The sequence below is a fragment of the Siniperca chuatsi genome, linkage group LG7, assembly GCF_020085105.1.
Source record: "Siniperca chuatsi isolate FFG_IHB_CAS linkage group LG7, ASM2008510v1, whole genome shotgun sequence".
In the NCBI taxonomy this organism is placed as follows: Eukaryota; Metazoa; Chordata; class Actinopteri; order Centrarchiformes; family Sinipercidae; genus Siniperca; species Siniperca chuatsi.
This window is the reverse complement of record NC_058048.1, coordinates 26,401,518-26,428,802: the sequence shown is the minus strand read 5'-3', so window position 1 is coordinate 26,428,802 and position 27,285 is coordinate 26,401,518. Positions and strand designations below refer to the sequence as shown.

The window sequence follows — 27,285 nt, the reverse complement described above, 5'->3', positions numbered from 1 at the left end:
TACTTCTTGTCACTCAATTTCTTGTCATTTATCTTCGGCCTGGCCGAATTATTGGTCAAGGCCATAGTTCAAACAACACATTACTCTTTCCAGTGACACTATTATCTTCAATGTTTATTGTGGATAAACTTCCATAAATCCAGTAAATCAGAATCAGCTTTATTGGCCAAGTATGTGTACACATACAAGGAATTTGACTCCGGTTTTAAGCTCTCAAACAAAGAACAATTTACAGGAAGATAGCAATAAATATACAGCTAAAAACAAGGACAACAAAGATGAACAAAGATAGGTGAAATTAAACATAGAACTATTATGTACATACAAGTAGGTGTAAAAATAGGTGTAATAGGTGTGTATAGGTGTATAAATATATATATAAAAAGCAACAATGACCAACAACATACAATGTCTATTAATGTGATACGGTTGAAAGCTCCAGAAAAAGCTAGTAATTGGACCTTTAGTTTGGATTGTTTTGTCAAAATACTTTTTCAAAGGTAACTTCTGCATCACTTTAAATCCAACATGGGTGGGAAGTTTCGTCAGAGTCAATAAATACACTTTGGCCATCTTTCTCTTGTGAATCCCCCACTTCTGAAAGTGCAATTTGCTGGAGTGCCCCTGTAAGATCTTGCCTCATGGTTACAATAAACCTGGAAAGAAAGAGATAAAACTAAACACAAACAGCCCATGGTTCAAAGAGCTCAATTAAATTAATCAGTCAAGGCAATTTAAAGATTTTAAACAATATTTCAATTTCATTAGGTAGAGAAGCTTGCATTGTATTCCTTTGTACGCTATATCTCTGGAAATAGACTTGTTAGTTTTTGTGAGACTGCTCCCTGACTGATGAGATGGTAGCACGGAGGCAAAAAAACAGGCAACATGTGGTCTTGTTATGATGTTACCCAGCAGTCCTATTGACTTGAAGTGTTTGGATTTTACCAGGTGCATGGCAAATCTCTTGGTTGAAATTATAACAGCCTATTTGCCATGTGGCCAACAGTGGCAGTTTGTAGTTTCAATAGAATTTTATCTCAGCAGCCAGCTATTTGCAGATCATTACACAGGGAGTGCAAGCCCTAGATTGCCACTAGAGCGGCGTCAGCCTTGTGCTGGTTTGTTTGCTCATTCATTTATTTATGCTATTCAAATCTCAACACCGTTGCTGTTCATTTGGGATGCTAACAAACTGGTTCAAGGTTGTTGCAGAGGGACAGAACTAGAGAAAGAGAGAGAGCTAGCAGTGCATTCAGTGCCAGCTTGCTTCATTTCTGTGCTGGCAAGCTTTATCACACACCCACACTATGTTGCCATCATATAAAATGTTAATTTGAGAAGTGTAACGTTGTGGGACGAGGGCTGAATCGCTGCCAGAACACGCAGGGCCAGGACTGAGGAAGGCAAAGGCCAACACCAATGAACTGGAGAGATACAGCGCTGCTAGTTTAACTGCCTGTGGCCAGCTGTCCACAGCAAAACATGCTCTGAACACAGATGAATGTTTCTCAAGCATGTTAACAGATAGGCATCAACTCTTATTTCTTCACAGGACTGAATTCCTCAGTGTATTGTCAGGGCACATGCCTCTGAACCTGCACACTCTCCTGGCTGCTAGTACTCTTGCCATAAACCAACAGTATGCTGCCTGGTACAGAAGTAACCTAGACTTACTCTCTTCACTTGCAGCTAAATAGTCTCACATGCAAACCAAATGTAACAATAGCTAACGTGGAGCCGATGTTACATCTTTGTGGAACATTTTCCCCTTTTCAGTCGGCACACCTCCACAGATGTTGAGAGGCTGTCTAGCTTCAGCGGTGGTTGCCCCAGGGAACACCACCCACGATCTGGATTCTTCCCCATGCAAATGTGTTGAGGAAGAGGATTTCAAAAATCAGAAGAAAAAAAAAGTGCTGATTACAGATCCACAGAGGAGGCAGTTTTTATTGTTGACCATTCATGAACTTGTGTGGAGATATGTGCACTGAATAAAGGATATAATGTGCAAAAATACTATGCAAAAATACTATACTATGCTATGCATAGACATGCAACTCTTAGGTTTTGTTTGAAGAGTCAGAAGATATTTTTGCAGTTCTAAAAATGCTTAAACCATACCCAAAATAATTCAAATTATATAGGTTTGAATAGTTTTATCTAAATATTGCTATTGTCATGTAAAAACATTTTGTTGCCCAGTTTTATTTTGTTTCATTTCTCCATTTTATGTTCTTAAATTGAGCTTATTCTGTGATCCATGGGCTGGTGAAATTCTTTTAAAACCTACAGAACAAATTAAAGGCACAAGTTGAATCAAAATGATGATGATCACTGTCATAGATAATAACACAAATGTCAACATTGACTACTGGTACAACATAAAGTACCGAACCCCGAGTTGCTGGTGTTGAGGACTGTACATCTATCCCCCCACCCTGACACACATCTTTTACATTTCACTGTAAAATATGAACATCACGCGGCTTCATGTGTTGGCACTAAATGTTGCCACTGAACATAAATTGCTAGTGCAGATCAGTTGCATATCTCTGCGTATCCTCCATCTGTGTGAAACTGGTGATCTCTGAGAGTCTGTTGCTTTCTGTCTTTTGCCATTTGTGGTGCACACATTTGGCCCAATGGTCTGGCAGCTGGTTTGAGATGCAACAGGCTGGTAAAACTGAATAAAAATCCAGTTCTCAGATATTTTACTGCATTTAAACAGAAAGATGAACAGAAGGAGAGTCACATAGACAGATAGTTAGATGTATTGAAATAGTATGTTCTGAGTAGTGTGCGTGAATCTCCTTTATCATAAGATTATTAAAAAATAGCTTTATATTTGAAATCAAGCTGCTTTTGCCTGTAATGTGTAGTTTAGTTGGTCGGCCTGTCTGTTGGTCCAGACTGAAATAACTCAACAACTATTGAATGGATTGCATTGAAATGCCCTGAATTTTTCCCCTAGCGCCACCAGGAGGTTAACATTTGTGGTTTTGAGTGAAATGTCTCGATAACCTTTAGAGAGATTCCCATAAAATTTGGTACAGATATTCATGTCCCCCTTGGGATGAATTATAATAACAATAATTATCACGTCAAATTTTAAATGTGTCCAATTCTTCCGACAGCTGTGCTTTGTGTTAAGTGCTAATTAGCAAATGTTAGCATTCTAACAAGCTAAAGTAAGATCCTGAACCGGGTAAACATTATACCTGCTAAATATCAGCATGTTACCATTGTCATTCTGAGCATGTTAGCATGCTGATGTTAGCATTTAGCTCAAAGTACCACTATGCCTAGGTATGGCCTCACAGAGCTGCTAGCATGGCTGGAGACCATAGTCTTGCTGTACCTATGATTTAGTGTCAAAGATTTTGTTCTCATTTTATCTTCATTGTCTGTTTTTGTTAATGCATTGTCAGCATTTTAAAATACTTAGTTACCTTGAAAATGGGATTATGCATCTCACAATAAAATTTGTCAAATAGATTAGATAGACTAGGTAGATAGGATAGATAGACAAAATAGATTGATAGATAGAGGTAGATAGATACTCAGTGGAAACAGAATGAAGGAAATAGAATGAAGAATAAATAAACAATTTGTAACTCTGATTAATAACTGACTAACTGACATATTGGCATATGATATTAAGCTGACTGGCGTTGCAGGCAGATGGAGCTCAGCTGTTCCTTGCCAGCTATGACTGAAGGGATTGCAGGAGGAAGAGACAGAGCTGGGCTATGACAAAACAGTTCTAAACAACCTCCCAGCTGGATAAGACAAATGGTGGGACTGATCAAGTCAAGTCAAGCTTATTTCTAAATCAATTTCCAGAAAAACATCTGTGACAAAGAGCTTCACAGACAATAAACACAGATAAAAACAAGGACACAGTGTCACAGATGAGATGCAGAGAGTGAATGAGGCTGGTTCAGTGTGTTGTCTGTAGATGTACCATATGCCTCCTAATGGGCACTAGGGGGCAGATTGACTAATCATGTGCGTGTGAATGAGTGAATAAATGAATGATTATGTGAGCGAATTACTTTGTGGATCCACAAGGGGCTCTGCATAAAAAAAAAAAAACGATAATAAAAGAGGGACAAACAAGAACAAGAGCATCACTAAGTCCAACAGATGGGGCCAGAGCTTGTGTTTGGGGGTGGAGAAGCTTTGTGTAGCTGCTTGCATGGGTGTGTGTGTTTGTGTGTGTGTGAGTGAGTGAGGGGATGAAATCGCATTGCAGTCCTCTGGAGAAATAAGTAAATGACAGACTGCAGGCAAGTAGATAAAGGGAAACGAAGGGCTAGTGGCTGATGCTGTTGAGGGAGGAGGCATTGTAGTGGAGGGCAGTCAGACGGACTCCTGAAGTGCTTCTTGGCACGCCTCAGTGGAAAGAGCCGCCGAGTGCTCCATTGCATTGACATTTTGTCATCGAGAGGGTGGAGGACATTGTCCATAATAGCAGACTGCAAACATCGTTTTCTCCACCACTACCCTGAGTGAGTCTGGTGCATCCCTCCGGCACGACTGGCTTTTCTCAATTCTCACCAACTTGTTCGGAAATGTGTGTCCCCTGAAATGATACTGCGCCTCGCCGACAAACACCCTCAATCCTGTCAGAAAAGTCTGACAGGCACAGGATTAGTGCTGAACCAATTGGTCTAATAATTGATCAATAGAAAATAAATTGACACAAAAAGAAAATTAACTGATTAATCCTCTAAGTAATTTATCAAGTAACAAATTCTAAGAGTCTACAGCCACACCAGCAGCTCTGTGAGGCTGCACTTAAGAGCTAAATGCTAATGTCAGCATGCTAATATGGTCACAATGACAATGTTAACATGCTGATGTTTCCATCTGTATGTTACCATGTTCATCATCTTAGCTTAAAAACTTCTAAGAAACAGAGCAATCTTTTGGTATAATCCCTGGGAGCATTAAACATTTCAGACTTGCTCTGGAGTCAGAAATAATCTCAGTGTTTGGCTAAAACCTGGGGTGGGTGAAAACAAAGAGTAAGTCCAAGTTAGCCAACTGCTAAAACCTGAGGGGAAAAGACTAGCTCAGTAGCTAACCTCATTATCTATTAGCTTATGTATGTATTGTAGTTTGAAAATAAAAGTTCATCATAAATTATTAAATTGTACTTTTCAGATCATGGGCATTAGAAGTAGTAATAATTTTGATACCTTTACAAAGGTTGCCATTTTCAGTAGGACTCAGTGTAATAAAATATTCATGTAAAACTGTGTATTTGGCTCTGAGGTTTAACACATTATTTTTGCCTGAAGAACAGCTCTGCCTCTGCGAAGTCTGTCACCTTAAGAAGAATAGTCTGTTCAGTCATTTCATGCATTAAGTGTCAGTAATCCAGTTTTCTATCAAAAGTGGCTCTCCAAGTGCTCAGAGGACTAGACTTCCACATGGTGCCTGGAATCAGGGGCTCCTTGTCCCATCAGAAATCTACCACCAAAGGTGAAAATTACTGTGTTCTAGCCGGTTTGAGATTGCAAATGTATTCTTATGCCCCCAGAACAGTTTTGTCTGCAATGGTAAGCTTCTGTCTTCTATGGTCAGAAGCAGGAAAAGTGCTTCTGCTCCATCAGGTGTGATGACATACCAACAAACAGCTCTGAGGGGATTTTTTTTTTTACTGGGATTATTTGAGGCCAAGAGACCTCATAAGAAATCTCTCATAATAAAATAACTCATATAGAATAAATTAAATCTGAGTAATCAATAATTTATTATGAGGTACAACTTCAGAGATATATACTGTAGTAATAGTCATTAGCTGGTCTCATTCATCAGGGAAGCTTCTACAGAATGTGCTTTTGTGCTGTGCTGTGTTTTTTTTTGTGATGTGTAAGGCTACAATAAATTTTTGATTAATTTATTAATTGTTTAGTCTATAAAACATCAGAAAATAATGAAAAATGCCTATTACAAGTTCCCAGAGCACACAGTGACATCTTCAAATTGCTTGGCTTATCTGATTAACAGTACAAAACCCAAAGATATTCAATTTGCAATGATATAAAACAGAGAAAAGCAGCAAATCCTCATATTTGACAAGTTGGAACCAGTGAATATTTGGCATTGTTGCTTGATAAATTACCTAAATGATACATTGATTATTAAAATTACTGTTAATTTTTTTCTGTTTACCAGCTAACCAATGAGTCGACTGATCGTTTCTGCATTACATATATGGTGACTGTCCATGGCTGCTCTCATGGAAGCTTCTTAAGTTTGTGCTTTGGAATAAATTGTTCATTTCCCCCCCCCATTCACTTGGAGCCTGGCTTTAACAATAAGACATGCATTGAATGATATTCCCCAAAATGTACCCATAACACATTCCCATTCACTGTCATTCCTCCTGAACTAACCAGTGCTGTGTTCATGTAAAAATGCCTGCAGCCATTTTTCTGTCACGGAGCATCTGTGCCACTAAGTGTCACTGTTGCAACACTGTGCTGTTGCTTCTGAGTGCTTACCCTGCGTTCATCTGAAGAGAGGTGGAGTGGGGTGGAGAGAGAGACAGACAGAGAGAGTGAGAGAGGCAGCTGCCGGGCCCATCATCAGTCTGTTTCTTGCTGTAGTTGTCTCCTTCCTCTCTCGCCCTCTCCCTCTCTCTCCCATGGCTCTGCTTGCCCCAGAAACAAGGTAGTTCCGTCTAATTGCTCTAATGGCGTCCCATCCTCATTAGACTCTTGACCTTGGCCATGCGTGATAAGAGTAGGTCAGCGTGGATTAGAAGTGGTCCCCTAGGTCTCCACTCTCCCAGTTACCAGTCAATACCTCTGACTCAATTCACTCGCCTGAAAAACCACGAGTGCTTCCCCATTTGAAACTGGGCAGCATTCAGAGCAGTTTTTTTTTTCTGTTGGTCCCCACTGGATGTGAAAGTGTTACCTCACAGCAGTGACAGCACACGTTCAATAATGCATCATTTAAGTTGTTTTTTTTATCTGTTTGGAACCTGTCAGAGGCATGTTTGGGACTAAAAACCAGACAGACAAATATACCTTCATTCAGTGATCCGCTCTACTGATTGACTGGTAATATATGTTTGCATGATGTGCACACTGAGTCTGTCGTATGAAATGTGCTATATAAATAAACGTGACTTGACATGATAACTGCTCTTGGTGTTGGTTCAATTCTTAGTATTACATCTAAAATCAATAGTAATCAATAGTACAACATGGAAACCAGACAATTAAACAATATATTGTAGAGCTACAGTGATAAATCCGTCAGTCCAATATATCAGCTGAAATTTCACTTTGTGTTAGTGTTAGCACTGCTAAGATTTATATTCATTATCAATGAATCTACCAATTATTCTCTAGATTAATGGAATTATTGCTTTGTCTATAAAATGTCTGAAAAGTTAAAAACGGCCATCACAATATCATAAAGCCCAAGGTGATTATTTGAATGTTTTTAATTTAATGTTTATTTGTATAGGGACAAGTACATACAGTCCCTAGATGGGCCTTTAATATACATAATCATGTCATCAAATAACTTGTTTTGTCCAACCAACAGTCCACACCCAAAAATATCCAATTCACTATCACATAAGACAAAGAAAAGCTGTAAATTCTCACTACTGAGTAGGTAATATTTGGCTTTTTTGCTTGACAACAAATGACTTAAGTGACTTTGAAGAGACAAACCAGGACCTGAGCAGATTTTTCAGTGATACAATACAAAGAGTAGAACAATAGCAGCCTCTTAATGTTGGTTTTGGACAAACCCTAAACAATCAGGAGAGGATCTGTACTGACCTGCAAGAAGTGGTATCAGTTTCTGGAAGCAATGCAAGGTGATTTGTTGGCAGTGATTTTGCCACGCAAATGGTAAAAGAAGAAAAAGAAATTTGGGTTTCTGTAACAGGACAGGTCGTATGATAGAAGGATAGAAAGAAAAGGTGGCACAAAACCTTGAAGTGCTCGCTGTAATGATCACTCGCCGTGGGATATAATATTTCCACCTTTTCCAATTCGTACCTCATCTCAGCTCTAACAGCGTCTCAGTTTGAGGGGGTGGAGGACGGCACAGCAACAACTGTGGCAAACCGACAGAGATAGACAGAAAATGTTGAGTTGTACCCCCTCAAGACAAAACGTAACAACTACATAAAAAAGACTACACTGGAGTGTATCTGCAGGCAAAACAGCAATAATTTGGTTCCATAAGACAGTTATTAGACTCCTATCCACCTATGCAATTACACTTAGTCTGGCTAAGCTCTCCGGGAGAAACCCCTCCCTCGTTCTGCCTCATCTTCAGTGTACCTGGGGGCTGTGTGTGTGCGCGTACTATAGTAGATCATAGTCTCCACGTTTTATACGTTTTAAGTATATATGCATGAGAAACAAAGGCAGTGACACAAAGACAAAGAGAGACAGTGAATCAGAGAGACCGAGCTGGATTGCATCAAAAGACACCAAACAGCACTTTCATCCCTTCAAATTCAGTCCCTCAGAAACAGACTGCCCTGCAATCCTACCAGCACTTCCTGTTTGCAGAAGACCTCTGTTACTGAGTGCTTTGAGGCTTGTGGTAAACAAGTGTTAATATGCTACCTCTGCGAGAAACTCCAGCTTAATGAAGGATTTACTTCCTATGACCAGAGCTGATGAGGGATCTGATGATTAAGAATACTTGTGGCCTTTGGCTATCATTATGTTATGGCTGACCCTTTTTCTTCTAGCAGCAATGTTTTCAAACTCAGCATTAATTAATAAGCTGCAAGCTGCATTCATTCTGTGAAAGCCAAGACAGTGGGGAAAAAAGGAATACAATGTAGAGTCATAAAATAATGGGCTAAGCAATTTGAGAGACAATCAACTGTAACCTTGTCATCTGTTTAGTGAGGTTCCTGCTTCCTGTTGTCCCCAGAAAAGCAGAGCTACTACAGTCACATGTACATTTATTCATCTCTCTTTCCTCCATCTTCATCCATTCATTCATTCATTTCTCATTGTTAAATGCATGCAGACATTCTGCAGGAACGATATTCAACTGAAAATGTCAACAGCAAAATGTGAAAGGTCTTCAATGTTAAGCAAGACCAGATGATAATACATTAATAGCACCATTTTTACCACGATTTAAAAGACATTTTAAATGTGCTCAATGGCGTGCCAGTCCTTAAATTGTGTTGTTTCATTTACTCCATATTAGATTTAATTTGCATCAGTGCTTTTATTGTTTTTCTCTTCCTTTTTCTTTTTTTGGGTGACATCTGGAATAAAAGCAAAATGCTTCAACAAACAAGAGAAACGTCGCCTCGTCTCATTATAGCAAATCAACAGGGAACAAAACTGTCCGACTAAATTACATCTCAGCAGAAATGACATAAGAAAGTCCCTAAACAAATACAAGAAAAAAGCAAAAAAAGAATTATCACTGCCATCACAGTGTATCAGAGGAGAAGTAAATCAGTTTGCACAATGGTTTATGGCAACAAACCATGAAGCAAGATGATATCCTTGTTCAAAGAAAATCAATTTCGGCTGAAAATGATGGCACTGAAGGATACTTTCAGTTGGGAAATTTTCCATCCCTCATGCTTTCGGCTTCAATCTCTTCCTCTGCCAGTGTCAGACTCAGTTGCCATGAGACTTTTCGACATTTCGTATCATGCAGGAAGGAGAATTCAAGACAATTAGAGTGTTATTAATTAACACTCTACATGTTAAATCCAACTTTTACATATTTTTGGAGTTGACTGGATGATTATTTAAGAGTCTTTTCTAGGCATTCAGTCCCACATCACTGGCAAAGCATAAATAAATAAAATCCATCTTCATCTGCTTCAGGAAGGTGAACATTTTGATACCTCGCATAAGAGCGGAATATTAATAGCGTGGGAAACAAGTAAACAAGCCTCCAAAACAAGGGAGGAAAGAGTAAACCCTTACTGGTTGATTACAGTATAATCTATATGTGTGTGTGTGTGTGGCAGGAGGTTGCTGTGTGTGCATGTGTGTGCTTGCATGTGTGTGTAAAGGTGTGTGTGTGTGTGTGGAGGGGAGATGGACAAACCCAGGGGTCTGTTTATCTAAGCTGACAGAAACAATTTACAGCTCTGCCAAATAGGGAGTAAGAGCCCCTCACACACAGAGTGAACTGGAGGGGAACCAGACAGAGAAAGCAGAAACAGTGTGGCATTAAGAAAGAGCCCAGTAACACTCTGCTGCGACTAATAATAACACCACACTGGGGACGAGATTTGGCCCTGGCATTCCTCGGCCATGACTGACCCACCCATCCACCCATCCATCATCACTCCATCGTTTCATTTATTACCTCCACCAAGAAGGTGATGTCAATGGGTCCTGTTTGTTTGACTTTTAGGACATCTAATAAAAATGTTTAGCGATTTCAATACATTTTGGTGAAAAGTTAGACCATTGACCATTGGTGAAGATAGTTTTTGTTGCAGATCTGGATCCAGGATTTTTCTTTTTTGTTTGTTACTAAACATTAAAAGATTACATTAAAAGATGTTCTGTAAGGGCTGGTGATAATTTATCTACTCTAATAGAATAATTCAGTAGAATCACATCATGATGATATTGTGTTAACATTTGTTTAGCATTTAAGCATTTGTAAGCATGGAAGTTAATTCTTGACCTTGAAGGTTGATCCCCAGCTCCTCAAGGCGAAGTGTCGTTGGGCAAGACACTGAACCCTAAAATTCCCAGATGGTCAGGCCAGCACCTTGCATGGTAGCTCGCTGCCATCGGCGTGTGAATGAGAAGCAAAACTGTAAAGTGCTTTCGATAAAAGCGCTACATGAATGCAGCCATTTACCATTATTTACCGTTTACCTTGGGAAGAGTATGTGTGCCAAAACAATCTAAAGATCTAAAGATCCACGCAGTAGCTTTGTATGAGCTTTGAAAAGTATAAAAATATATTTGTATGATAAAAACTATGAGATGCGGCTTAGAAAAAACTATTAAGTGGACATTTGGCATGAAATTATTTTGTCACACATATTGTTTCCAAGGTCAGGAACGAACCTCCATGCTTAAATCTGACGCCAACATGAACGAAAAGTCCTAAAAATGAGATCCTGACTGATGCTGGATTTGTGAGGCTGATACTGAGTTACAAAAATACATCGGCCGATACTCATTGTTTTACATAAACACATAACATACACAAACACAGCTTTGACAAGTAAACCTTAAATACATTTTATTTTAAAGAACTGTGACTGAGATTTGTTCTAAGTGGAACATTTTACTGTGGAAAAATAAACCTGGCAGCGCTCGCTAGAGGACTAACTATGTAATGGTTTCTAAGTTATCTCAAAGTAATTTTTGGGCATTTCTCTACTGACAGCCCTTGTTACTGTTAGTGACCGAAATGTACTGTATGCTGATACCAATTTATCTGCAATAAACTGATACTGGCCATCATCAGCCTGGCCCATTCTGACGCCAAACACCATCTTTAAACTAACACAGAGGTTATGATCTCCCCCATATAAGACCACTTGTTATCACCTGACATTCCACACTTAGGTCATGTGACGACGCCTGAGCCAATTACATTCGCCGATGAGGGCTGTGAGATGAGGTTATAAATTCCAAAAAAGCTAGTATGGATCTTTGAGGGAGTAGAGACTATAGAGAGATTTGTCTGACATAATGCATAAGAGGGGAACACAGCTCATGGCAGTGAACATCAATTTGATTAGTTTATATGTGACTGTACATACATTTGTCAGAAACGAATTGATATGGTATGGAAATGTGTATTAATATTGTTGATTTCAAATATAGTTGCCCAGTCCTGTGTTCTATTAAAAAACAAACAAATTATGATTATTTGGCAGAATCCAAGCTGATTTGAATAAAGGGCGCATTCAACACTGAACTTTCAGTGTGAATATCTAAAACAAGTATACAAGTATTGACGCCTTGGGCCAAAAACTGTTTGTTTTCAATGGATGGTTTCATGAGTTGGGCAGTGCTTCTAGGCTAAAGATCTGGCAAACAAACCTGAATTCATTGTAGAGTGAGGATCTATACTTAAAAACCTTTCATTGCTTTAAGTGGTTCCCAACAGATCAAAAGTTGAATCCCAATGTGTGCACAAAAAAGGTTTCAGTTAAAAGTTACCAGAGAACATGACAGGAACATATTATAACAGGAGTCGTTGGTGCCCCACCAAACAGCCTTTGATGAAAGTACAGTAAATCCTATGATCAGCAAATAAACAAGCTGTACAGGAGTAGGCATCCAAGCACTCGCTGCACTTACAGTAAAGGCCAAGACCAGCTTCACAGAATAATGAGCAAAAAAAAAAATATGATGCATCATAGCAGATGCTGGCGAAATATGCATAATTAACACCACGTCTAGTGGAAACAACAGCCAAGTGTACAATGTCAACTTCTCTCATATCCTCTTCCCATGTCACTAACAAACACCCACACACACAAACACCGCAAAGGCAAATGAGCGCTGCAGCAGCCAATATTACAGCCTGAATCAGACCTGACCAAGGAAGAGAGCAGAATAGAATAGAACAGACAAGGCTAATCTAGACCAGGCTTGAATACAACAAAACATATTAAAATAGAATAGAAAAACTCTAGATAGAACAGACGATACTAGAATAGATTAGAATACGTCTAAAATCACTCCCTGCTTCACTCATTCATTACTACCTATATAACAGATACTCAATAATTTACTCTATAGAGATCAGTAAATTGTGATTTCAGACATTTATGAATCATTATCACTGACAGGTGTAGTGTCACATGACTATGAATTGCATTGTGTGATTGTTAGTGGAAAGTAGTGTACTGTACATGCCATGGAAATTACTTTTCACGTTCGATTGGGGGATTTTTAAGGGCACTATACTGTGCATAAATTTACACACTACTGCAGACTGTATAGTGCACTATATAGTAAATAGTTGTCTTGAGTAGAATAAAATACAATCAAGTATAATAGAATAGAATTGACAACAGACCAGAACAGACAAGACTGGGCAAAAATAGAATACAACAGATTATATTACCAGGATTAAAACATTTCAGGACTGCAATGAGGCCAAAAAAAAAAAAAAAATACAAAAAATGAATAAATTACCCAACAGTAATATAAGATAAAACAAGTAAGACATGCTGGAAATAAAACAATATGCTAGCCTTAATAAAAAGCTTTTTTAAAAGGATAAGTTTTGAGAAGTGATTTAAAAGATGTTACTGATTCTGCAACCTCAGATCTTCAGGCAGGGAGTTCCAGAGCTGCGGGGTCCTGACTGCAAAAGCCTGATCACCTTTAGTCTTGAGCCGGGACTTAGGAACAGCCAGCAGAGCCCTGGCTGAGGATCTGAGGCTGTGCTTTGGCTCATAGGGGAGCAGCACTATAGCAATATAGCTGGGAGCTAAACCATGAAGTGCTTTAAAGGTAATCAGTAAATCTTAAAATCACTGAAGAGAGCCTCATACAGGGCTGATGTGATAAAGTGAAAAAATGTTCATCACAATTTCCCAGAGCCCCCCAAAAAATCCACAACCAAAATATATTCAGTTTACAGTGAATCACTTGAAAAATGAAACGACAAAAAAATTATCAAAATTGCTGCAGATTATTTTTAATCGATTAATTGACATTTCAGCGCTAGAATACAACAGAATATAACAGAACAGCACAGAATGTATTACAACAGACTAGAGTACAATAGACTAGACTCAAGATTCTATTCTAGACAGAATAGACAAGACCAGAATAGACTAAAATACAAAAGAATACATTAGAACAGACTACAGTATAATAGTCTATAATAGAATAGACTACACTAGACAAGAAACTAATATATTCTAGTGGGCACCAATGGTTCAAGCGACCATACAAAAACTAGAAAAATACTCCTTGTGGGTAAACAAATTTTCAAGAAACCTTTCTTACGTTTTCAGCTCTCTCTTACAGTTTTTCTCTGTGTGTAACAAACGACACTTTACAGAGTGTGAGCAGGGTCACTGCAGCCTCTGGTTACACTGCACAGAGTAATGGAGAGAAAACAAAATGCTGTCAGAAGAGGGTGAAAGGGTCTTTAAGTGGCCTTGTCTTTCCCTACCAGTCTCCAAATCCTCAAATTAGAGTGCACGATTACTCTTCGCTCACTCTGCCTCACATAGCCAGTCCACTTTCTGTTGCATAATAACTTGCCTGAGGGAAAACCTGGCTGTGGGAGGTAAAGCTTGGCATTTTAAGACATCCAATTCAACAGAAGCAGGCGTTCCATAAAGAAAACTGTACATTTTTACACGCACACTGATGCTTTGATGTTAATGTGATTATGAGAATGGTGAGGTAGACTCGCTGTACGTCATGTGGACATGCTAATCTAATTATGTTGCTTCAATTAGAGCCATATTCAAAGCATTAACACCCGCATTAAGACGTCGAGGGCTGCAGTTTACTCAACAGTTTGTACAGATGTTGTTGCTTTATTTTGAGTCACACCGATCATGTTGTTTTCCACAAGTTGTGACACTTGCCCAACATACCGTTACGTACGAGCCGTTAATTTTTACAGCTCGTATCTGTATTTACATCCATCCTTCCTGCCTCCAGCCTCGGCACTGAATCATTTTGCGGGGAGGGAAAAGTATTGCAGGGAGGGAAAACTATTGCAGGGAGGGAAATAATATAACAATATTACGGGGAAATGATTGACGTGGCTTGTGTGCTATAGGGCAGCAATTATATGACAAATCTATTGAATTAAAAACCGCAGTGTGGATGATTGAGTGAAAATATTAACTTCTACTGCAATGCATTTAAACAGCTTACTGAAATTCTTCTTATAGTAAACACAAGGCACAAATGACTGTGCGCATATAAACAGTGTAAGACAAAACCCACTTGATGAGTTTGTGTAAATTCATAAACCTTGTGCACATGAAAATGCCTATGGAAGAGTCAGTGAATCTCTTCCATTTCTACAGCAGTAATGGACTAGAGTAGCTATCGCAGCCTTTTAAACCTTTTTTCTCTTGGGAAGCAGTTTCACCATGAATACATTTTGCCATTCAGATCACGAATAAAGAGGGAATATAGAGGGCTAATATGGAACAGCTTTATACCAAAAACCCCAGGCAGAATATTGTTGCTGGAGAAGTTTTAGGAACTGCAATCACAGACACATTCAGAACATGTGCTATATATTTGGCCTTCGTGTACAGTGGTGTGAAAATGTGTTTGCCCCCTTTCTGATTTCTTTTTTTTTTCACACTTAAATGTTTCAGATCATCAAACAAATTTAAATATTAGTCAAAGATAACACAAGTAAATATAAAATGCAGTTTTTAAACGAAGGTTGTTATTATTAAGGGAAAACAAAATCACAACCTACATGGCCCTGTGTGAAAAAGTGATTGCCCCCCCTGTTAAAACATAACTTAACTGTGGTTTATCACACCTGAGTTCAATTTCTCTAGCCACACCCAGGCCTGATTACTGCCACACCTGTTCTCAATCAAGAAATCACTTAAATAGGACCTGCCTGACTAAGTGAAGTAGACCAAAAGATCTTCAAAAGCTAGACATTATGCCGAGATCCAAAGTAATTCAGGAACAAATGAGAAAGAAAGTAATTGCGATCTATCAGTCTGGAAAAAGTTATACAGCCATTTCTAAGCGAACCACAGTGAGAGCCATTATCCACAAATGGCGAAAACATGGAACAGTGGTGAACCTTCCCAGGAGTGGCCGGCCGACAAAGAGAGCAGCGACGACTCATCCAAGAGGTCACAAAAGACCCCACAACAACATCCAAAGAACTGCAGGCCTCACTTGCCTCAGTTAAGGCCAGTGTTCATGACTCCACCATAAGAAAGAGACTGGGCAAAAATGACCTGCATGGCAGAGTTCCAAGACGAAAACCACTGCTGAGCAAAAAGAACATTAAGGCTCGTCTCATTTTTGCCAGAAAACATCTTGATGATCCCCAAGACTATTGGGAAAATACTCTGTGGACTGACAAAACAAAAGTTGAACTTTTTGGAAGTTGTGTGTCTCATTACATCTGGCGTAAAAGTAACACCGCATTTCAGAAAAAGAACATCATACCAACAGTAAAATGTGGTGGTGGTAGTGTGATGGTCTGGGGCTGTTTTGCTGCTTCAGGACCTTGAAGACTTGCTGTGATAAATGGAACCATGAATTCTGCTGTCTACCAAAAACTCCTGAGGGAGAATGTCCGGCCATCTGTGACCTCAAGCTGAAGCGAACTTGGGTTCTGCAGCAGGACAATGATCCAAAACACACCAGCAAGTCCACCTCTGAATGGCTGAAGAAGAACAAAATGAAGACTTTAGAGTGGCCTAGTCAAAGTCCTGACCTGAATCCTATTGAGATGCTGTGGCATGACCTTAAAAAGGCAGTTCATGCTCGAAAACCCTCCAATGTGGATGAATTACAACAATTCTCTAAAGATGAGTGGGCCAAAATTCCTCCACAGCGCTGTAAAAGACTCATTGCAAGTTATCGCAAATGCTCAATTGCAGTTGTTGCTGCTAAGGGTGGCCCAACCAGTTATTAGGTTTAGGGGGAAATCACTATTTCACATAGGGCCATGTAGGTTGTGATTTTGTTTTCCCTTAATAATAACAACCATTTAAAAACTACATTGTGTTTACTTGTGTTATCTTTTGACTGTTTGTTTGATGATCTGAAACATTTAAGTGTGACAAACGAATAAGAAATCAGGAAAGGGGCAAACACTTTTTCACACCACTGTATATGTTAGACAAAAATAATAAAGGCTTTTCATAATAGAAGTGGGTATTATGGATAAAATCTTCTATTACATTATATAGCGTGATATATAAATTTTCTGGAGATACAATTGAGAGACTGTTTTAAAAGTAAAATAATCCAATCTTGTATCATAGAAATTGTGTTGGCATACTACTAATTTTATTTTGAGAGAAATGTAATGCCACCCTAAGTGCATTTTTTCAGAATGGATTAATGTTTTGAATAAACATATCTCCCACGTTCACTGACGATGAATAAAAATTTTTTCCACCAGCAATATCTGCTTGTAGCTTCTGAGGTACAATTAACGTTTTTATGGGTAACTGATTTTTTTTAGCCACTTGGGGGCAGCGGAAACAAGTTGTGAACACAACATTGATAAATCATCACCTTTAAAGTTGATATGATGAACTTGTTAGCAAACAGTTGCTTATTTACACATCTGGAATCGTGTTTCTGGCAACCTGGTGAATGTAAGTCCAATATTTACTCCCCCTTTTACCGCTTTTACTGTCTACCAACTCCTGAGGGAAATATCTGGCTCTTCAGCTTCTAAACACTATGTTCACCAGCTAGTGACTAACTCTGTCTGACTGTAGCTTAGTGCTGAGCAAGTAGTGTACAGTGGGTTTTTAGAGCTTTTTTGCTGAAAACAGCTGCAACGACGTTATAAGAGCGCTGAGAGAGCTGGACAGCTAAACAATGAGCTGAAACTCTATTAAAAGCTCCGTAAAAATGAGAGGAGCTGCACATTCAGGTGATAATTCTCTGTAGGTTCACTACGAGCGACATGTTTCACACTGTCACATTGTTTTCACATTGTCATTTGATACATTGTTATTATAAACTATTATAGTCGAGGTTAGGTGAAAGTTGTGGCCCTGATAAATATTGAAAAAGTCAACACTTACTTCAGAAACGTAACAGGACATTATTTTTTCAATATTAATCAAAACCACAATCTTTCCCTAACCTTAACCAAAGTTTTTTGATGGTCTAAAAACCTAACAACACATGGGATGCTCAACGCAAACCCCGGTCTCCGGCGTCAAAGTCCTAAACTGAAAAAAATCCAACCAGTGAACATAATTACAATTTCTTCAAAAGGTCTTTGGCATATCAAATTGGTAATATGTACACATCACCTTTAAGAGAAAGGGTTGCATAACCAGATTGAAACTACCATTGGGCGATACTGACAAACTCAAATATTGTGATATTTAAAACCTCAACACCAACATAAAATGGTATGATATGGGGATCACAATTGCTGCTTTAGGAAATACCGTCAAAGTAACTTGTAATGAGAACATAATGAACAACAGAACAAGTAGAATGATTGATCTAACACACTCAAATAAGTTGAAGGTAATGCAGCCTTAAAGGAATAGTTTGACATTTTTGGGAAATACACTTATTCATTTCTTGCAGAGAGTCTCACGGTGACGACTAGACTCCAGGACGTGATTGTGCCTGGCCACGAAATAGTCCTGTACATAACCCCGTGTAAAACTAACTACTGTACACTTGTTTTTGCACGGATTAAACAAACAAGACATAATATGTTAAATGTTAGTGAGTTTTAGATGCTGCTGGTAGGTGGATTTTGTTACATTTGGACAGAGCCGGGCTAGCTGTTTCCCACTGACTCCAGTCTTTATGCTAAGCTAAGCTAACTGGCTGCTAGCTGTAGCTTCATATTTAGCATACAGATTACAGAGTGGTATCAATCTTCTCATCAAACTCTCAGCAAAAAAGCTAATAAATTTATCTCAAGATATACACTCAGTTACCAGAGAGGGTTTGTAATATTTAATATTTTTTGAGCCCAATACCAATATCTATATTTGAGAAAAACAAATCTGATAATAATCATTGTTTGTTTTTTTAAAAACATTTTTGACAAGGATTCCTTTAATTCAATATTTTTAAACAATTGTGATCACGATATGTAGGAAGAGATTTACAATGGAAAAATAAACAAATAAAAATGACAATTGAAGTGGAATCAGCACCTCCCTATTATAGCCTCCATGAAGGTAGGATAAATTACAGGGATGCTGTATTACACTGCATCAGTTTTAGCAGAAGGTGCCTAATAAACTAGCAGCTTAGTGTTCACTGATATTATTTTCACCAAATTCCAGATGGTACTAAATCATATATTATGGTAACAATATATCTATTTATTGCACAGCTCTCCTTCATAATCATTAAAGAAAAGCTACATGCTAAGAAACTATGAATAGCTTCTGACCTTAAACGAATGTGCTGCAGTTCAACCATCTAATATGAATGGAAAAAGAGAAAATCGAATCATGCTAATGTTACAATATTCACTCTCATCTACATGTGTGGCCACAGGTGCTGAGCTTTAACACTCACAATTCGTGTTATATGCTGAGAGATGTGAGATGAAACATGCAAATGAACCAGTCTTTCCCTTTAGCAAGGTCCTCTGACCTTCATCCCACAAGCCGCTCACACTCATGTTTAATTTTGATCAGGAAATGGTTTATTATAGTGTTTTTTTAAAGAAAAAAAGAGTAAATGTGAATGGCTGTGACTTAAAAATGGAGCAGATGGCAAAAAAAAAAAATCAGCGACCTGGATTCTAGAGAGGATGAAATGTGCAATCACTGTTAATTCTCACATTTAATTATAGCCCACAAAAAAACATCTTGACAGGAAGCTGGGGTGAGAAAATCCAGAGCCACTATTGTTTGCTTTGCTGTTTCACAAGTGCCTCAAAGTTCCTCAATAAGCCTTTAGGTCCCACACGCTGTAGTGAGATTATCTTTTATGGTAATCGTGTGGGTGCCAGTGGCCTGACAGGGTATGTATTGGAAGGCAAGTATTTAATAAAGGGTTTCTCTCGGCTCTTCCATTTTTATAACAAGTCGTCAGCTTTGCCCCATGTAATCAGGATATTTACTCTGTACAAAAGAAAGGGGAGATTAGAGCATCACAGGACAGGATTATAAAAACCTGAGACCACAAAGACAGCCAATCACTTCCAGAAAATCCCTCAACATCTTCAAGCTTTCATCTGCCATTTCCCTGTTTACGCTCCGCAGTCCTTCATCCCTCTGCCTTTCTTTGTTTCTCTTGCTCTCACTCAGCTATCTTTTCCTGCCTCTTGTGCACATGCTCCCTCTATTTGTTTGTTTCTTTTTTTTTAAATAAAAGGGACATTGGTAAACGCCTGCGATTAATAAATACATCAAAATAATATCTGATCCAGTGAAAGAAAACACTACTGGTTTTGTAAATACATGGGTTTTCTGACCAGTATTTACGCTGATTGCTGTGAACCTGCTACAAATTGGCCAGTGATATACAATGTCACTTAAGTACAAAGGAATGTCAAGGACAAAAAAACAAAAAGTTGTAGAAGCAGGGATAGCAAAATGAAAAATTGCCTACAAAAAAGAAATAAACAAAAAAAAAAATACCCAAGAGAAATGGATGAAGAGAAAACAACTCCACTCCCTGACTGCATAACCCATCCAAAGGCTAAGACAATATCAAGGCAATTTCAGTTCAAATTTAAACTGCCCACTTGTCCCTTTTTCATGAAGCAGATAGAATCTCAGAGCACAGGCCTTCAGAAAAGGTCACAGATAAGACCCGGCACTCAGATGATACATAGTGAATGGCAGCGCAGCGGTGCTACCTTTGCTTCAAACCTTTTTTTTTCTGTCAATTGTTGTGAGAGAAAAAGCCAATCCACTCTGATAAACAACTAACTACAAAACAACAAAACATAAAAATGAACACCATGTAGCCTTTTTCATTTCTGTCATAACGATTTATCAGAAAGTGACAGATTCAAATATCTATTTCGTATTACTGAAGGGGCAGGGATTATGCATAATCATGATAAACTGACAAACTTCCTGTAATTTGAAGGAAGCAGCAATCTGAACATCAACAGGAAATAACTGAATGGAAATAAGATACGTGTTGATTGATGTCAGAATGGTGAAACAGTGGGGAGTGTGCAGGTAAATTAATGAGAGCAACATCATATATGGTTTATGAATTTGTTTTTGGTATTACACAAGAACATTTCAAAACACTCACAAAGTGTATTTTCTTATAGTCCAGCAATGAACAAGCCACCAAATGAGTTATTTTACAGTAATAATGTAAAATAAAATGTTTAGAAGTATAAATTCTGCACCAAAATACACACACCATTAAACAAGCATGGGAAACATGTGCCAGATATCTTATTATGTCAAGTAAATGCAGTATCACGGTTACTCTATTGTCAGTACCATGCAGTGTTAAAGGTGTGGAGTTTTTGATCACTGGTGGTGCTATGGATTAGTGTGAGCAAGTACCTGTTTTGTTTGGTATTCTTACAGTGGCCCTGAGAGTGTTTAGGAAACACATGCAAATAGACACAACACAAGCAAATTAAGGAAACATCTTCATCAATTTGACAGCACATGCGCAGCATTTAGAAAACACGCTGCAAATACAGAAAACACAAGCAAATACACAAAGCAGCAAGCTGAAGAAAGGCTCAGTTATCCACTGCAAACGTTCTGCTCTACATAATCAACGATCTCTACAGTGAGCAAAGGAACAGAAACACAGTGATTGCATGGCAGTAGTCTCCTATTCAGTTATGAGTCAAGGCGAAGCAGAAGTTACCTGAATGTAGCTCCAGCTCTATAACTACGCTCTATATTACAAACTATATGAAAGAATATAAACAAAGTTACTGTGGGGAATAGAATTAAAGCATTATAAAGCCTGGTCATGTACGATACATCCGTCTAGTGCTGCGGTGACACTATCAATGGGTGTAATCCAATACTGAACTATAAATCAAAACCTACGCCACAGGTATCTACAGCAGGACTCCTGTTAACACCTTGCGTCGACAATAAATCCAGCTTAACGTGCCAGGAAATGTAGCAGAGCACTGGCAAAAGGTTGGGAAGAAGAGAACAGCTAGTCAATGTAAACATGGATGTGAACAATGTACGTTGTTTGCCACAAAACTCTACAGGGTATAGTATAAAAATCCTTCAAAGAAATTCCTGGATCTGCACCAAAAGCTAATTACTTGTTGTTTGGCCTACGACCTGACTTTCAACCAAATATATTTGAAATCTGTTTGCAGATTTTTGACACCCTACCAAAATAAAATAAGAGGAACAAACACGTAACCAGTGTGGTTACAGCTACGGCAAATATAATATTGAATGTTCATGGTGCCCATTTGACAAACAATATTACCAGTCTCAATGCCAGAATCCACTTTGCTGCAGTCCAGACTTTGCAGCAGGAAGACTGTGCACTTACTGGTGTGGTGTCAGGCATGAACCTTCAACCATTCTTTGAGCAACACCTTTGGGTGTGGAATCTTGTTATCCTGTGATTGCTGTGCACAAAGCAAGCTTGGGTGAGGGGGATGAGACAAAGAGGGAGTCACTCTTGGGTATGCCTCAGTCTATGAATCTCAGCAGGACACGTAGGCATCACACAAAACCAATCACTTTGTAAATGAGATCAGTAGGAAGCTAATAATATATCCGCTCCAGTGTCATTGCTTCAGACAGTCTTCCACCGTGGGCGTCCACAAACTTTCATCTACTTCCAGTAAACAACAGAAAATACCCAGAGTAAGTCCTCCAAGGAGGGGCAGATAGTTTGTTGTTCTAGTTTTTGGTTTAGTGCTGACCATGATGGACAGACAGCAGCACATCTTTTCTTTTTTGTCCCCCATGATAAAATTAGGTGAGAGCTATGAATCTGCACTGGCCGCTCATCTGTCTGTCACTCAGTGAAACTCAATATCTAGGACACCACCAATGAGATTCTATTTACAGGTCTTATTCAGTTTTTTTCTGCCATATTCAAAATTGCACTGATTGGCCAAAAAAGTGCATCATCCCACAGTGATGTTGCTAGGTACTGGCCCTGCCTCTCTGACGCGTTAAAATCCTAAAGGATGCCTTAAACTCACTGTTGACGCACTCTATTTTTTTACCTGATAATGCTACATTGTGAACAGCAAAGTCGTGTTGCAATCATAGAAAAATAAAATGCTGTCAAAAAACCTGTTTCTTACCGTCTGCGTATATACTGTATCTCTGCAGCACCAAACGGAAACAGCAAACCGGGTAGTTACTTTGGTAACGACCGAAAAAACACCTCAAACACCGTCTCACACACATACAATAGACGTGAATTAACAGTGTTATGAGTGAGTGTTTAATTCGGCGTGTATCTGATCCACCAACCAGCACGTAATTTAGTGAGAAATCTTAATTTCTAAAACATTCGCCTCTCAATCCCACGGTCTTCTCCAACTAAAATAGTGCAGCTGAACAACGGAGGCCGGTGGCGAGTTGAGGCGACAAAATCCAAAATGTGTACGGAAAGTATGTAAATACGGAAATACAGTTTGTATTTATGGATTATATTGATGCCGAATTGCCAAGAAGACTGTCGACATATGACGCCTATTATCTTGTGTTTCTAAAGTTATGTGTTTTGCGGACACGTAAGGAATTGTTAATATGTCATATTTCTTAAAGGGAGTTTGGCGTAATATTTTCTAATATTGTTTTGTCACCACTACAGAAACACTAGGTAACTGCTAACGTATGGTAAGGTTGTCTGACGTTGACCGCGGTTAGATATTTGTTTGATTAATGGTTTACAGTCAAATAATGTGTGTTTGTATTGATTACTGACGGTGGCTGATCCGGCTAATTATCAGCTAATTGTACTCTGTTTCTAAGAGCAGTAGTAAATGGTTTCCCTTTGTGTGCGTGTCTTTAAACTACTTTCCTAATTAAACATGATGTGCTTGATGGTGCCATGACTTTTTTCACCCAGAAAAAGCTAATATTTCTCTGTAAAATATGACCTCTCTCTGTCAGCTGTTGCGTTTCTGCAGTGCATTTACAGATTTGGGAATTTATTTCTTTGGTTTTTAGATACATTTCCAACACACATGAATAATCATAAATATAACCATATAACATCAAACACTAGTTTAACACTACAATTTTTTATTGGGGACTCAATCAAATGACCACGTGTGGGTCCTGGTGACTCACTACATTGAAAACCTATCAACATCACTGATCCCATATTGTTGCCTGTACTGAATGGCTCCTCTCTCCTTCCCCTGGTGTGTAAGAAACACGAGGTAACACATTTTCGACTGCTTGCCCCATTACCCTCTGCATCATTTGCAAGGCAACATGTGCACTTGTTTGTTGTTAGTGTTTGTTAATGTACTTTTCCTCAGTGCAGCTGCTCCTACTCTCACTTCTCCTGCAGGTTTGTCTCTCCTGTAAGTCACTCACTGCCATTGTTTCCAAAAATACAAACAAACAGCAGCTCAGACCTTCTTCTAAAAGTTACGTTTATATAGAACTAATTTGTTTTGCCAATTGTGTTTTGAGGGAAAACTGCTACCTGGATTTTGTTCTCTGAATTTTTTTTTTTCTAATAAAGGCAGATATTGTAATGCAAGAATGGATATCGTAAGAAAAACAATGTAGTATGTAAGTATCAATATTTTGTTACTTGGTGGATCTATTAATCATTTTATAGACTATATGATTGGTTGGTAAACATAAGTGTGCACTTTTGCAGTTTACTGATATGACATAAAAATATTTGAGTTACCTCATGTTGCCAATTGAAAGCTGCCAACTTGTGAAGTTGCCTAGTGCAGAGTTACACTTACTTTTAAAAAGCTCTGTGTAAAAGAGTCCATTGCAGTGAGATTCATGTATATGAGACCGAAATGCAGATTTTGGGGTCATAAACTGAGTTTGAAGTCACTTCCCTATTTGCAACTGAGTGCACTCCATTTGCTTTCTGCCATTTTATTGTAAGGATTTGAAGTCTATGTATAAAATGCATGTACTGCAGTGTACACAGCTTTTTGCTTACTGTAGATCACACAATGTGATGCTTCACTACCTCTTCTGACATGACAGATGTGCGATTAAATTTATCTCAATTTACCGCTCACTATAGAGAACCATATTGAGTGTTTATTATGTATGGAATAGTGTGAATGAGTGATTTCTGTCAGTGTCCTTTAAAGAAAATAGTGCTTTTCCGGCTCTCAAGGCACTGAAGGTACCATAACTGATCTCAAGCTTTCACCAGTGAAGACATTCATTTCAGTCAACTGAAGGCGCTGAAGCAACACACTGCAGTTGAGGGTCATGGGAAGTCAAGAGTGAATATATGCCTCATTCATCCCTTTCAGTTCACTGTAACAGGAAGAGGGTTTATGTCAGAGTATTAATTTGATGATAAATTTATACAGGTCTGACACTTGTCTCAATTTGTGACAACATTACTCAAGGCCGTCACTGAAGGCGTCAGTCTGCCTGTGTAATCCTGTTTCCAAAATGTCAGTGTACACACTTACAAGGCTGTCTGGAAAAATGAAAAGACCACAGTGGAAGGAGGCGGGTGTCTCAGATTGCTGCATTTGAAGCAGGGAAGAGGGAGGTAATGAGCGAAAACAAATAGGGAATTAAAACATGACATCTTCCTCTGCACTCTGATTGAAATAAAGCAATGTTATTTTTACTGGGGGGTTGTGATTGCTAAAGCCAGATGCTCTGTCACTAATAAAACATTTCCTCTCTTTCTCACAGGGTTGATAGCAGATGCAAATACAAAGACAATCCTAAAGAAAAAAAAAACGTATTTTAAGTCATTGCTGTCAGACAGTTATTGTTTACACACAACTAAAAGCCCAACCTAATACTGATGATGGCTGCCTGATGAAACAGCTGTGCTCTCCCTGGAATAAAATAAGTTGAATAGAAAGAATCTGCATTGTGCATCATTTTTCATTTTTGGTTAAAGGTACAATGTGTAATTCCTGGCCACATGCTCCAAACAAATAGGGGGCAGCATTTCACCTCCACCCACCCTTCTTCCTCCTCGGGGCAGCTCTACTTCTTCGTCCTCTCATGTTGGACTGAGGGCAGCCTGGATGCCAAAGCGACTCACTATCGCCTCTCGAGGCACAAGTGGTATTACAACACAGAACGATAGCGCTGCAACACAATACGTACATCTTTGACATAACGTCAGAACTGTTAGTCCTTCACAGTCTATTGATAATGTTCATTTTTTTATGTTTTAAACTGAATATCTGGCCATATCTTACACATTGTACCATCAAGTTTCCATTTTTCAGTATATATTCACTTACATCTGATGATAAAAGAACCCTTACTATCTCGTAAGACTACACAATCTTTAACTTTGATTAAAAATAAATAATTCTGAATATTTAGTAGCTATTTTATTGATTAAACTGCCTGCCTGATCACTGTATCATCCTGTAGCATGTTGTTAATACATTTTCTGGTACAGTATCATCCTGTAGCATTATTATGAAAAACAGGTTTCCCCTTCCATCAGGACTATTTTAGTTACAGCCATCTTCAAAGATCATCTGTATCTAAAAAAAAAACAGACAAATATACTGTAATTCATATTTAATGATGATAACTACATAACTCGGCCACCTAAAATCACTTTCTTTATTCTAATCTTTACATTCAGAAGTGGCTAAAGCTGAAGATATTAGATAAACTGATCCTGTTGAAGCTTCCAGCCTCCACTTTAGCTGCTAAGCTAACATAAGCTAATGCTATAGTCTTTGCAGACTGACAGAACAAGCAGCTGCTCAGTTCTGACTGTCTGGAGATCCCGATTAAAGTGATTCAAATATTAATGTGATGTATAATTGACGGGTTTCGACTATTGTTTACTATCTGCCAGCTTTAGCTGTTGGTCAGTGCTTGATTGATATCTAGCTAAAGCTGGAAAAGCTCTTAAAAACCCAACATGTTATAGATGCTCTTTAGTGTTTGTGACTTTTGACATAAGAGTCTTGGTTCTTGGAGTTTAAGCTTCAAATTATTCATCAGTTTTTGATGAATAGGTTGCATTTTTCATCATTTCTGCCTTGACACGTGCTTTTGTACCAGAAGAACCATGAACTCCTTTTGCTTTGGACCTACTTTTAATACAGTATGGATTCCATTTAAAATCCAAAGACCAATCTAATGTTTCACGTGTATGTAAATGTCATCTACAGCGTTATGGTATAACCCTATCCAATGTTTCGTACCACTCAATTAGAAAAGGTCACCAGAACAATGTTCAGTTTTTATTCAAGCATGTCTCCATTTTGCCCTCACTCTCTCCTCTCGGTTCCCTCAGTATTTACCTTCATAAAAAAAGTGCAAAATGTCACTAGAATAATAATTCCAGCCAAGGAATTGAACGGCAGCGATGTCCGATTAATACTAGCTGGTACACTCTGAAATTAAAGGTTTCTCTGTTCTCTTGTAGGGAGATTTGGGATTCTAGAAAGCAACATAAATGTTCAGTTAAACCTCAATCATAAAAAAATAAAAGTTTTCATTTA

General features: G+C 38.5%; 1 long non-coding RNA gene across 1 annotated transcript in view; it reads right to left on the bottom strand.

The window, feature by feature from the left end:
* Positions 1-238: 238 nt before the first annotated feature.
* LOC122879353 overlaps positions 239-27,285 on the bottom strand; it is a 123,307-nt gene continuing 96,260 nt past the window's right edge. Inside the window, exon 5 of the long non-coding RNA XR_006378687.1 lies at positions 239-656. This is a non-coding gene — a long non-coding RNA (uncharacterized LOC122879353). The remainder of the gene's footprint in view (positions 657-27,285) is intronic.